Source organism: Elephas maximus, chromosome 13 (genome assembly GCF_024166365.1).
Source record: "Elephas maximus indicus isolate mEleMax1 chromosome 13, mEleMax1 primary haplotype, whole genome shotgun sequence".
In the NCBI taxonomy this organism is placed as follows: domain Eukaryota; kingdom Metazoa; phylum Chordata; class Mammalia; order Proboscidea; family Elephantidae; genus Elephas; species Elephas maximus.
Genome location: NC_064831.1, coordinates 59,842,537 through 59,856,583, shown reverse-complemented (window position 1 = coordinate 59,856,583; position 14,047 = coordinate 59,842,537).

The window sequence follows — 14,047 nt, the reverse complement described above, 5'->3', positions numbered from 1 at the left end:
TCACCCTGCGTGAATGTGGCCTTGGACCCCCGCACTTCAGCTTCGCCTGCTGCCTGACTTGGCATGGGAAGGGCGTGACTGGGTGGCCTGGTCTGGGAGCCTGGCTGGGTGAATCAGTTCTGGAGCTGCTATGACCTACTCTCTAGAAAGCCAGTTCTGCTCCTCCAAGAGAAGGAACAGGTCAACGAGGCAGAGCCACATCCCTTTCGCCAGATAGCCCTGGGCTCACACCCATTGATCGTCCAGCCGGCATCCTCCTTGCTGAGGCTCAGGGAGATGAGCAAAGTTGCCCCACTGGTACTAGAACCAGGCTTTGAACCCAAGGGTATCTGGTTCTCTTTCCATAGCTGCCCATTGCCTGGGGCACCATCCAGCCCCCTGAATCTCAGTTCCACTCAGTGGTACCGAACACCTTTGGGGAATCCCCGCCCCCCAGAGTAGACACACAGAGATGTGAAAAGGGAAGCAGTGACAGGTCGAGGCCACACAGCTGAGTAGCAATGCCAGGGAGGACCCTGTTCTTCTCCTGCCTCCTGGTCCAGTGCTCTGCTCTCTGCCAATGCTTGTCCAGCCCCTGGCCCTTCACCTCAATTGCCAGGATTCTGAGTGGGCTGACCATATGCAGCTGGGGCACCAGTCTGGGAGCAGAGAAGAGGGCACCTGAGTCCAGGGCTCACACACAGACGTCTCGACCCAAGTCTTTTTGGAAGAATGAACCTCATCTACATCCTCAAAGTGTGGTCTGTGGACCAGGACCATCAGCATCACCCGGGCACTTTTAGAAATTCAGCTTCCCAGGCTCCTCCCCAGAATCAGGGTCTTTATTTGAACAGGATCACCAGAGAAGCCTTGAGCATACTTAAGTTTGAGAAATGCTATTTGAACACCTTCTGAGCCCTTGGGCTTTTCCCAGCCCGAGAGGTTTCCATTTCCAAGTCACTCCTGCTTTTCGCCGCTACCACAAATACCCTCATTAACCCAGTGATGGGTTTACATTTACAAGTCCCCTGAATGCACCTAGCTCCGGTGTACACAAAGGTGGTACTGGCTTCACAGTTCCCAAAGATGCGAGTTAGGGACCGGTTGCTGTCATCAATGGCCAGAAAAAGAGGTTTACCCGACAACTCTTACATATCCTGCTTCCCTGCCTCCCTCTGTCCTGGCACCTGATGCCTGCCTGCCTTGCCCTTTATAGGCTGCGTTTGCCAACAAACCCACGTGGAAACACACACAGGGAAGTTCAGGTGAGAGCCCCCCATTACCAGAACCCAGCATCTGCCGAGTGAGGCAGCCAATTCTCCAGGAAGTGCCAAAGGAGCCATTTGGGAATCAGCAGCCCTCCCACCTGGAGGTGCGTTTGCGAAACCGCTGCCTTCCTGGATCAGAGGACATCTTCCTTCCTACTTGTTCTACACTTCTCCTCTGGGGCAATTTGATGTTTTAAAATAGATGTCACTCCCTATTTTTTTGATAAATGGTAAGATACTGGTTTCTCTTCTGCTTCCCCCTTCTCATCTGATGAATAACAATGGCTGTATGTGTGTTATACAGAATGACAGGCATGGATCATATAAAATCTTGATGAAAAACAAGAAAGAAAATAGAAAAGCTTTAATCTTCCTATTGTCCACCACAAACTATAATGGTAGGGGAAACCCTGGTGGCATGGTGGTTAAGTGCTACGGCTGCTAACCAAAAGGTCGGCAGTTCAAATCCACCAGGCGCTCCTTGGAAACTCTATGGGGCAATCCTACTCTGTCTTATAGGGTCACTATGAGTCAGAATCGACTCAATGGCAACGGGTTTAGTTTTTATAATGATAGGAAGGAGCCCTGGTGGTGCAGTGGTCAAAGCACTCAGCTGCTAACTGAAAGGTCGGCCATTCAAACCCACCAGCTGTTCCATGGGAGAAAGATGTGGCAGTCTGCTTCCCGTAAAGATTACAGCCTTGGAAACCCTACGGGGCAGTTCTTCTCTGCCTACAGGGTCACTATGAGTCGGAATCAACTCTTCAGCGTTGGGTGTTTTGGGTGTAATGGTAGGGGCACCTTCTGATTCCACGGCAAGGGAATGTTCCTTGCCCACCATATGAGTTGGTGAGGATGTGTGCAGATGTGTGTGGACGTTACTTGACAGGGGGTGGGAGGAGGCAGGGACAGCTGACTGGCGATATGTCCTATCACCAAGAAATCAAAGTTAAAATAATGACATCAACAAAGGTTTTTGGCCTCCCACCCCTGCATTGCCTTAATTTTTTTGATGGAATTTGCTGACCCAGCTGAAATCTTTAGAATTCGAAGTCGACATCCAGATTCCCACGTGCCATATTTTTGACTTGCAAATACCTCCCAAGAATAGCTCGAGTGTCCTTACTAAGCCTGGCTGGTGAAGCTTCCGTACTCAGCGCCGTCTGCTCCAACACTGCATAATTCATGGACTTGTCTTATGAGGTTTAGGGCGGGATTGAAACCGTGACCAGCCCGTGAACCCAAGCTGACACTTGAATTATTTTAAAAGGAAAACAGAGAAAACAGAAATCTGACCCACCTCTCAGCCCTGCCCTGGGGGCACACTGAGCCCGTCTTCTTCTAGCCAGGTTCCAGGTCCAGGTTTACCCATTTGCCTCCACGCTGGGGCCATCAGAGTCAGTGACAAAAAATGGTCATCTTATTCACAGGCTTACATGGGCCATGACTCAGCATCTGTGGTGGCAGACAGAGCAGCTCAGGAAACAAGCCTGCTGGTCCATGGAGCTATGGCAAGGCATTTGGAAGTGAATCAACACACTCAGCTGCTAACCAAAAGGTTGGTGGTTCAAGTCCACTCGGAGGTACCTTGGAAGAAAGGCCTGGCAAGCTACTTCTGAAAGATCACAGACATTTAAAATTCTGTGGAGCACAGTTCTACTCTGTCACACACGGGGTCACCATAAGTTGGAGTGGACTCCATGGCAACTGTTTTTTGTTTTTGTTTTCATTAATTTTAACCAGAAATGACAAGGATGAGACCTTAGTGATAATAATGATCATAGTTACCATATTTATGAGCTCTTCCACCTGTCAGACCTTATTCTGAGCACCTTTTACCTATTACCTCACTTGATCACACAGCGTACCAGGTAAGCACTATTATCCCATTTTACAGAAGAAGAAACTGTGGCTCAGAGGCTGGCCTAAAGCCACGCAGCAAATGACAAGAAAGGCCTGGATTCAAACACTGGTCTGTCTGGCTCCAAAGGCCATGTTCTTAGTCAGCGGCCTCCCAAGGATACACTCCCACGGGTGGGCAAAATGATTGAAGTGTGGGAAGAATGTAACAGAAATGGTGTTTACATTTTTAAATCTCATTTCAAAACTTCTGTATTTGTACATTTTCATAGTACAGTCATGTGCCGCATAACGTCCTTTAGGGCAACACCTAACTGCGTATACATCCATGGTCCCATACTGTTATAATAGAGTTCAGATATCCCTATGGGAGAATGGGAGGTAACCGGACATAGCGAACGACACAGCTTCCCACACGCAACACGTGCACCTCATGTCTTGGCAGAGCTGGTGCCAGGGGTGGAGCGGGGTGACTCACACCACTTCTCCCCTTAGGGTCCACACACACTCCACACCACCCGAATCGAGTGGAACTTCCTGGTAGTCTCGAACAGTGAGTAGTGGGCCCCACTAGGGGCATCAGGTGTCCAGGAGGGTACGCAGAATGCCGAGGTACTGGATGGAAGGAAGCTCCCAGCACCAGGCCGGGGTTGAAGGTCAGAGCCAGAACCCAGGTTCAGTGTGAGCAGGTGGGGGCCCAAGTGTCCGGATGCTGAGAGCTGTCAGTTGGATGACAGGGGAGGGTGGGCGAGAACTCCTGCAGGGACCCAAGGCCTTGGAAGGATGGATGGTTGTCTTAGGTTGGATTCTCCAGAGAAGCAAAACCAGTAAAGAGTGTAAATACATATATAGAGAGAGTTTTATACCAAGGAAATGGATCATGCGGTTGTAGAGGCTGGGACACCCCGACTCCATGGGTCAGGATAGAGGCTTCTCCTGATTCATGTAGCTGCAGGGGCTGGCGAACCCAAGATAGGCAGGTCAGAGAACAGGGCTCTTGCTTACAGGCCGTGAAGACTGATGAATTCCAAGACGAGCAGGCAAGACTGCGGGAAAGCTGCTAGCTCAAGTCTCAAAAGCCAGAGATCAGATGAACAGGAGCCAGCTGCAAGGTCCAGCAGAAGCAAAAGCCCGTGAGCCTTGCCAGAATGTCGGCATATGTTTGATGCAGGCCACATGCCCAAGGAAACTCCCTTTCGACTGACTGGCTACTCACAGCAGGTCCCATTATGGGGGTGATCACATACTAAATCTCAACGACTGCCAAAACAATGAGAATCATGGCCCAACCAAGCTGACACATAATCTTAACCATCACAACGGTCATCCGAAGTTGGGCTGGCAGGAGGCATCTGGAGCGGGGACCCAGGTGTCTGAGCGGGAAGGAGTGTCTGGCACTGCCAGGCATATAATGGTACAGGACACTAAAAAAACCAAACCAAACCTGTTGCCTTCAAGTCGATGTCAACTCATAGCGACCCTGTAGGACGTTACCATTAGCTGAAATACAGTAGTGTGTGTGTGTACGCATCTTGGCTATTTAGTCAATTCAGGTACACTACAGTATCCCATACAGCTTTGCTAAGTATATAACATGGTGTTCGCACAACGTCCGAATCGCATAATGTCCTACTTCACAGAACGCATTGTGAATGTTAAGCAGCACATGACTACATAATATATTAGTACATTTGAATGTGCATAATGTTTAAACAAATACATGTACGTATATTGGTGAGTGCATGATCTGAATTTTATTTTTCTTGATAATGAATTAAAGTTTACACTGTGGTGGCTCTTCACTCCTCCCCTGAACTGACTTCTGCCTGGGGGCTTCTACAAAGGGGCTCCAGGCAGCCATCCCCAAGCCCCTCTCCGCAAGACCCTCCCTGGGGTCTCCATTAGCACACGGCTGACATCCACAAGCTTAACCTGATTGCCGCCTGCTCCCAGCCCCCTCCCCGCCACGGACTGCCCCCCCAGCACGGCAGGTTTAACAGACCGCCAGATGTGGGATCCAACGTCTGCTTCCGACCTGCGGTGCGATCCTTTCCAGGCGCTGCCCTCCCTGGCCTCAGCCTCCTCATCTGTAGGCAGGAGAGCCTTTATCGTTGGGCTCTGCACCCTCCCACGTTGTGGTCCTGAGTAGAAAGCCTGAGGCTTCATCACACAGGTGGGAATGTGCCCTCCTGTTACCCTCTTTCATAGTCCTTAGGTGGCGCAAATGGTTAAACACTCGACTACTAACAGAAAGGCTGGCGGTTTGAACCCACCCAGAGGTGCCTCCAAAGAAAGGCCTGGCAATCTGCTTCAGAAAGGTCACAGCCTTGAAAACCCCGTGGGGCACAATTCTACTCCGCAACCCGTGGGGTCGCCCTGGGGCAGAATCGACCTGACGGCAACGGGTTGGGTTATTAGGGATTGAATTATTCCCCCCCCCGCAAAGGATATACTGAAGTCCTAACCCTTGTACCTGTGAATGTGACTCTGTTCGCAAACAGGGTCTTGGAAGATGTTATTAGCTAACAGGAGGTCATACTGGAGTCGGGTGGGTCCTAATCCCACCTGAGTAATGCCTTATAAAAGGACAGACATGGAGACAGGGTTCACACAGAAGCAAAAGAACCTTGTGACTACTGAGGCCAAGGAACACCAAGGATTGCCGGGAGTTCAGAAGCTAAGAGAGAGGCAGGGAACCGTTTCTCTCAGAGTGCTCAGAAGGAATCAACACGGCTGATACCTTGATTTGGACCTTCTGCCTCCTGAACTGTGAAACAACAAATTTATGCCCTTGAAGCCACCCACTTTGGTACTTTGTCACAGCAGCCCTAGGAGACGAAGACCCCTGTTCTGTCTGTAGGACATGGGGACATACCCCTCTGGCTAGCTGTGTCATCTTGGCTGTGGCGCCACCCCTCTCTGGCTTTCAGAGCCTTCTTCCCTGCAGTGGGAACAGCACCAGCCCCGCTGTGGACTATCCAGAGGACCCACAGAGCTCCATGGCATGAAATGCCCTTTGAAAAGTCAGAAGAACTTTCTGAGCCTCGTTTATCATTCCTATCATCATGAATCCAGCTTGGCGGGGTTTCTCTTCACCTAGAAGTGTTTACTGATCACTTTCCGTGCAAGGCACTGGGGTCCCAGCAGGGATTAAACATCCAAGCTCTCAGCTCTCGATGTCTCCATGTTCCTCTGCCGAGGAATTCCATCTGAGTTGGGGAGACAGAAAGAAACAATTGGACCAAGGTCATTCCCACTGGAGATATGTGCTAGGAAGAACATAAAAGAGGACCCCTGCCCTGGGGACAGGGCCCATGTGAGCCGTGTGCTCGTGGTGAGGCAGAGCCACTGTGTAAAGGTCAGAAGGAAGGGAATTCCAAGCGGGGGAAACGGCAAAGGCAAAGGCCTGGAGGAGAGAACATGTTTAGTTTATTCAGTGAGAAGAAAAACACTGGAGAGTGGTTAGAACAGAGGGAACAGGGGCAGAGGAGGCCAGGGAAGTGGGTAGAACCAGTCAATTGATCAATCAATGGGTCAATCAATCGATCAATCAATCAATTGATTGTGCAGGGCTGCAGTTACCACTGTAGGAAAGAATCTGGACCCCCGTCCTCAACCCCTCCTCACCTCACCCGGGCGATAATTCTATGCGAAAAAGAAAACGCCTCCCACAGCTACAAGCACCCCTGCCTCGGGCAGGCCCACACTCCTCTTTGGGAGCCAGCTGGGAGTGGCACCCAAGGGAGTCCTTGCCGCTTAAGGCCAAGAATTGGGGGAACGAGCTGGAAGCTCAGATTGCACCCACGGGTCCACCCCCATCCTGCTCTTCAGGTGATCCTGACCCCTGACAGGTCACTGGCCCCCGACCACCTCCTCCGTTTTCTGCACCCCTGCTTCACCTCAGTGGGGTCTTGACAGCTGGCCTTTCTGTGATGGAGGCACGACTGGCAGTGTGTCTGCAAGGAATGCCTCCGTGGCTCTACTCTGCTCCCCTTGGCGACCGCCTACCACCCCCTTGGCTGTGCAACAGAAGCTCAGCTCACAGGGCTTCATCCCAGCAAGGGGCCAGGCAGGCAAAGGGAGGCTGGAATCTATGCACTGAGGTCCTTCCTCCCCTTGGGCATCTGGAGGGGCCAAGGAACCCAGCCTCGGCTCTCAGGATTAACAAAGGTTGGAGGCGAGGTGGGGGCAGCATTTGGAATGCAGTTTTCGCAGGTGCAACCCACATTGAGTGACACAGACACAAAGACACAGGGTCCCTGTGTGCCTGTCAGCTAACTCCAAGCCCCTGCACAGGGCCAAGGAGAAGGAAGCTTCCGTGGGACTGGAGGCCAGGTTGTAGTTGGGGGCGGGGGCACTCCGGGGATGCCCCATGAAATAAGTGAGCTGATGAGAGCAACCACTGCTTTGTGCTGTGCACCCATTATGAGCCAGGCTCCATGCTGGGGGCTCTACACCTCACTCAACACCTCACCCAGTCTCAGGGGTTGTTACCAACCCCATTTTACAGATGAGAAAACTGAGGCTCTGGGAGATGAATTAAGAGCTCAAGTTGACTGCACTAGGTAGTGGCAGATGGAGGATTTGAAACCTGCCTGCCTTCCTTGGGGAAGCTCTTGCCACCTTTGCCACTCTCTACTGCCTCCTGAAGGCCTTCTAAGTCTTCTCTGGGCATCCCCCTGGGCTCTGAACCTCCGTGTTCTCACCTGTTAAATGGGTGCCATCATGAATCCTGCACAAGGTAGTTGATAATGATCTGATGAGCACCTTGCACTGTACTTGGCACAGAGTGGGTGTTCCATGAATGTTTCCTTGCTTCCTTCTTATCTTTCTTTTCTTATTTGATCCCTCAGATTAAGTACAATAAGGCTTTGGAGAAGAAAGGCCCCCTTGTCGCCTAAAACAGTGAAGGCAGGCTTCCGGGAGGAGGTGGAACCTAGGCCTTCACTGAACTTGTTGCTTCTGATCTCAGCAGAGCTGAAGGTATAATTATTCACCCAGAAAGTCACCTTTCTGAGCTTCAGTTTCCTCGTCTATAAACTGGGGATGAGCATAAATGCTTTACAAACAGATGGTGTGTATAAAAGTCCCTGTGGGTGTTAGGGAAGAGCACTAAAAGCCCAGAGATTTGGGTCCAGGCAGAGCTCTGCCTTTTACAGTGTAACCCTGGGCAGTTCACGTTTGTCTCTAAGACTATGTTTCCTCACCTGTAAAATGGGAACGTTGAATTGCTAGCTTTGTCACTTCACCTCTCTGGGCCTCTGTGCTTCCCCTTGGTAACATGGCCGGGCTGCAGCTCTTAGCTTTCTAAGGCCCTCTGAGGCTTGGGGTCTAAGCTTGGGCCCATCCTGTCCCCAAGTGCTCACCATCCAGCATGCCAGCCAGGACCCTACGCCTGTGGCGAACACTGTCTGTGTCCAGGGAGAGAAGGGAAAGGCTTCCAGGTCACACCATTTTCCCAGATGGCCTTTTGGAGAAGCAAGAAGAGGGCAGGGAATGAGGAGGGAGAAATTGGCCTTGAAAAGACTGCAAGATATAAGTCAAACTCAGGAGTCCCTGGATGGCACAAATAGTTAAGGACTCGGCTACTAGCCAAAAGGTTGGCGGTTCGAACCTACCCACAAGTGCCTTGGAAGAAAAGCCTGGCAACCTGCTTCCAAAAGGTCACAGTCTTCAAAACCCTATGGAGTGCAGTTCTACTCTGCAACACATGGGGTCACCATGAGTCAGAATCAACTTGACGGCAACTGGTTTGGTGTGGTTTAAGTTAGACTCCCCATCTAGCTGGTGGCAGGACAGCCTTGTCACCTGCAGGGGCACCTCAGGCACTTCCTAACCCAGGCTGGGGGCAGGGTGCCCTGGATGTTAGTGGAGACACATCCTGGTCACACAGAAGGGGGCAGAGGTCTATTTCTGACCCAGCCTGGTCAGAGTCACAGCTGGGCCCTGGGCTCCAAGGTGGGAAAACTCCTCTCCTCCTTTGGGCTTCCTGCTTCCTAGGGCACATCCTACTCCTACAACCCCACCCCACGCCACCACCTTCCCTCACTGGTCAGCTAAACACATCCTTTCTAGATGGACAGGGGTCTAAAAATCCCACAGCTTCAGTGGGGCTCTGGGGTCGGAGGTCCACCAAGGCTCAGGGGTTGGGATGCCCAGCTGTCAGCACCTCCAACCACCCGGAGGGCATCTCGAAGGAGGGGTTCTGCAGAACTGCTGCTGCATGTCCCTAGTCTCTGAACGGAGCTCTGCTTTGAAAGGAGCTACCTGCAGTGACCCCCATCCTTTCCTCATCACTGGAGGAGGGAGAGGCCGCAGGGGGAGAATCCAGGAGGGTTAGGTGGGAGCTAGCTAGGTCAGGAGGGAATAGACTAGGAAGCAAAGGCAGCTGATGGGCCCACCCACCCCAGCCTGGCCCCACCTGTCCTCCCATCCCCACAGAAATGAACTGAGCACCTACCGTGGGCCAGCCTGATCCGAGCCACCGAACACACAGTGGTCAACGAGACAGCCCCGGCCATGCCCCCATGTGGCACACGTTCTAACTTGGCACCCTGCCCAGTCTCCTGCTGAAGCCAAGGGACCTTATCAGGGCTGACAGCTCCTCTGCCTATGAGCCCAACAACCACCCCATTTCACAGATGTGGTCACTGAGGCCCAGGAAAGAGGCCTGCCGGAGGGCGCCCCTCTTGGGAAGCAAGCTTCAAGCTTTCCGGGACTGAGAGGGTCACAGCATGTAGTCTACCCAGCGTGTGTCCCCGAGGCACCTGCTGAAGACCCAGCACTGTCGGACTGCAGGGACAGGTGGGGGAGTCAGGCTGCCCTAGGGACAGAGTTCAAACACACACAGAGCTGACTTACTCGGATGGATGGTGCAGGGGGTGGGGAGGGGCATAGATGCGGAAGCCCAGCACCCTTGCCTGGGAGACATGCCCCCGATAAGCTTGAGGAATGCCAATCACCTTTCACACCCAGGGGTCACAAGCCACAGGAGGCCCAGGATACCATGTGCTCACTACCCCCCACCCACCCCCTGCTGACACAGAGCCAGGAGCTGACCGGGGCAAGCCTTATCTTTGCGTCTCAATCATTAGCTCCTGAGTGAAGAGGCCCAGGAGTCCCTGGGTGGTACAAACAGCTAAGCACTAGGCTGTACCCAGAGGTGCCTCAGAAGAAAGGCCTGACTACCTACTTCTGAAAAATCAGCCATTGAGAACCCTATGGGGCACAGTTGTACTCTGACACACATGAGGTGGGCAAGTGGTTTTTTGTTTTGTTTTGTCTTGGGAGGAGGGCCCTAAGACACCCACCTGAGCTGCTGGCTTTCACCTTTCCCGCTTGGCCTCCCACACCTCCCATTGCCCCTTCGTGGCTCCCTCCCACCTCTAGCCTCCCCTCCAGAGCCCCTCAGACCTATTACCTGGAGCCCAGAGGAATGGAACATTAATGATAGGGTTCCAGACAGCAGGGCAGAAGAGAGGCTTCAGGATAGAGCGAGTCTGTCCAGTCAGCCCTCACGTGGCAGCCCGAGGGCACTGTCCTCAGGCCTGGTGGTCCTGATGGTGAGCATGGTAGAGCTGAGGCCCAGAGAGGTGCCAGGCCTTTCCCAGAGTTACCCAGCAAGAAGGGGCAGCACTGTCCCCGAGCCCAGGTCTCTGCACTTATTTCAGGCTCCTCTTCCACGTGGGCAACCAGCCGTGGCAGCCCCACTCGCTGCCTGGCTGTCCAGGCCTGGTATTCTTGCAGCTCATAGAGAGAGCCTTTAGGAGGTGCAGGGGGAGGAGGCGAGCGCGGAAAGTGCCAGCTGATTCATATTTCCAAATGTCATGTTATTCCCGGCGCGTTCTCGCTTTGCCACCACCTTCATCCACCCCCTGCCTGCCAACTCAGGAACAGGCTGCAGAGGGGCTGGCGAGGGGCGGGGTGGCGGGGAGCAGGAGTCCCCTGCAATGTCCATGAGTGAGTGAGCAGTGGGGCTGGCACTGTGCTGGACACCAAGGGCCCAGTTCTCGCCTTGACTTTGAAATTGGTTATTGTGGGACGCTGAGCCAGTCACTTAGCCTCGCTGTACTTATTTCATATACTTTCCTCATGTAAAATGGGGGCGGAGAGAGGTTATGGTTTCCAAGCCTGGTTTCATATCAGTATTGCATGAAAACAAAACAAACCAAAACAAAAAACAGATTCTTGGGCCACATCCCCAGAGATTCTGGCTCAGAAAGTTGGAGGTGAGGTCTGGGGATCTATTTTTAAAACACTCTCCACCCCAGTGGCATCAACAGGGAGTGGGGTGGGGGAGGGACGGACTGTGCCAGGTGATACTGTCAGAGTGGGTGACACCAAAATGACTCTCTATAAAAATATCGCTCTTGTTGGTTATAACAACAAAAACATTTTTTGTAAGCCCAGCTGACATGTATCAACATACCTACAAGGCTAAAACTCAATGCTAATTTACTTTTTGAATCCTCCAATGAGCTCCAGTCAGAGTTGTCATTATTACCCGATTACAATGACGCTTCGAATCCCGTGGTTTCATCTGCACAGCTACAAGCACCGCTGTTGTTTTCGTGGCTATCAGTGTTTCTGTAGTTGCTGGTTTTGTCAAACTTTCTGGCGTTCTAGCTACAATATTGTGGTAATTAGTATTTGTGGACTGAACCTAGATCGATAACGTTTTTGAGAATGAAGTAGTAATTAAAGGAAAAGAAGCGATGATACAGGGGAATTACAATTTATGAGTAACATTAGTACAAAAAACATGACTAAGTTTTCTGCATGGTCTGGTACGGGAGGAACTCCATGGAGGGGGGTTGACACCGAGAGTTACCGCACTGGGTGACACCAACCCTAGTGACACCGCTGCCCAAAGTCTGCCCAACCTGGTGATTTGGGTGCAACCAGCCTACTGGGTGGGGGGCTGGAAAGTTCTGGGCTGCGTATTTCCCTTCAGGTTCTAATTCATCTTCAGTAACTATTTGCCTCCTCCAAAAAGCCCTCTTTGACTTCCCACTCCTTACTGCCACCCACCTTCCTGGGGACCTGACTCCCACCCGAAATTAGTCCTGGCCCTGCCTGCCCTGTTGGTGCCCTTCTACTGCTCCCTAAAGGTGTTTAGTAATTTGTGCATGTATGTGCATGTGTGAGTGTGTACATGTGAGTGCACATGGTGTGTATGTGTGGTTGTATGTGAGTGTGCACATATGCACATGTGTATGTGTGCATGTGATGTGTGCATGTGTAAGCATGTGTGTGCACCCATATGCACACATGTGTGGGCGTGCGTGTGTGCACACGTGCATGTGCGAGTGTATGCGTGCTCATGTCCTAGGTGAGTTCAGCAAGATGAACCTCCCACACAGCATAGTTCAGAAGTGGCTCAGGTTCTGGAATGAGCCAGCCCCGAGTGCGAAATTGAGCTCTAGAAGGTTGGCCATCCTGGGAAGTTCCTTAGCCTCTCCAAGGGTGCAAAACACTTATCATGAGGCCTAGTGGGGTGAGGAGGCGTCAGAGCCAAGAACCAACAGCTGGAGTCATGGCAGAGATTGCTCCCAGAGGGACCCTGACGTTCTGTGCCAGCGAGGGAGATTTGGACACCTTCCATCCCGTGTCTGCCTGTAGGCAGAGAACTGGGCATGCAGTAGGCCCTACAAAAAGAACAGGTACTCCAGGTATCACAAGGTCCCGCAAGAAACAGTATTCTCCCCAGATGGATCGACTGAAGAGACGTTAACGGAGGGGCCGCTGGCAGAGGCAGCCAGAGTTAGGGAAATGCACCAAGGATGATGAGGCTCCAGGAGACAGTGGCAGCAGGAAGCTGTAACCAGACCTAAAGGGGCAGGGGCAGTAGGAGCCAGAGCTGTGGAGGAGGGAGGGGCCACTCCACAAGGGCTATAGTCACCAAGGGAGGTAGCCATTCCCAGAAACAGCAGGAAGAAAAGAAGCAGGGAGGAAATACCCCAGCCTTTCTCTCCTCCTGCCCTCCCATTGGCCAGACTTGGGTGGTAACCTGAGGCATCAACAGCCCCTACAGGTCACCTTCTGGGGCACAGGACAGTGTAAAGAAAGCCAAGAGAATTTTGCAGGACAGGTTGGGGGTGTCTCAGTCACCTAGTGCTGCTGTAACAGAAATACCACAAGTGGATGGTTTTAACAAACAAAGTTTATTCTCTCACAGTCTACGAGGCTAGAAGTCTGAATTCAAGGCACCAGCTCCAGGGGAAGGCATTCTATCTCTGTCAGAACTGGAGAAAGTCCTTCTTGTCAATCTTCCCCTTCTCTAGAAGCTTCTCAGTGCAGGGAGCCCAAAGGACATGTACCCCTGCTCTACTTTCTAGGTAGTATGAGGTCCCCATGTCTCTCTGCTCACTTCTCTCTTTTATATCTCAAAAGCAATTGGTTTAGACACAATCTAATCCTATACATTTAGTCCTGCCTCATCAACACAACTACCATGAATCCCATCTCATCAAAATCACAGAGATAGGATTTACAACACACAGGAAAATCACATCAGATGACAAAATGGTGGGCAATCACACAACACTGGGAACCATGGCCTAGGGAAATTGATACACATATTTTGGGGGACGCAATTCAATCCGTGACGGGGGGCGAGGGGACAGAGAATAACCAGCTATTCGGAAAACCAAAACCAAACCCATGCCATCGAGTCAATTTCAACTCATTGCAACCCTATAGGACAGAGTAGAACTGCCCCATAGGGTTTCCAAGGAGCACCTGGAGGATTTGAACTGCCGACCTTTTGGTTAGCAGCCGTAGCTCTTAACAACTGCACCATCAAGGTTTCCTCAGCTGTTCAGGCAGCCTCTTAATATCCAACTCCTCCTCCTCCCCACCCCTTCACCTTCTGGACCAGCTGTGTGGGGTGAGGTAGAAACCTGGGTTTGAGCCCCTTCTTTGCCACAGACACGCAGGGT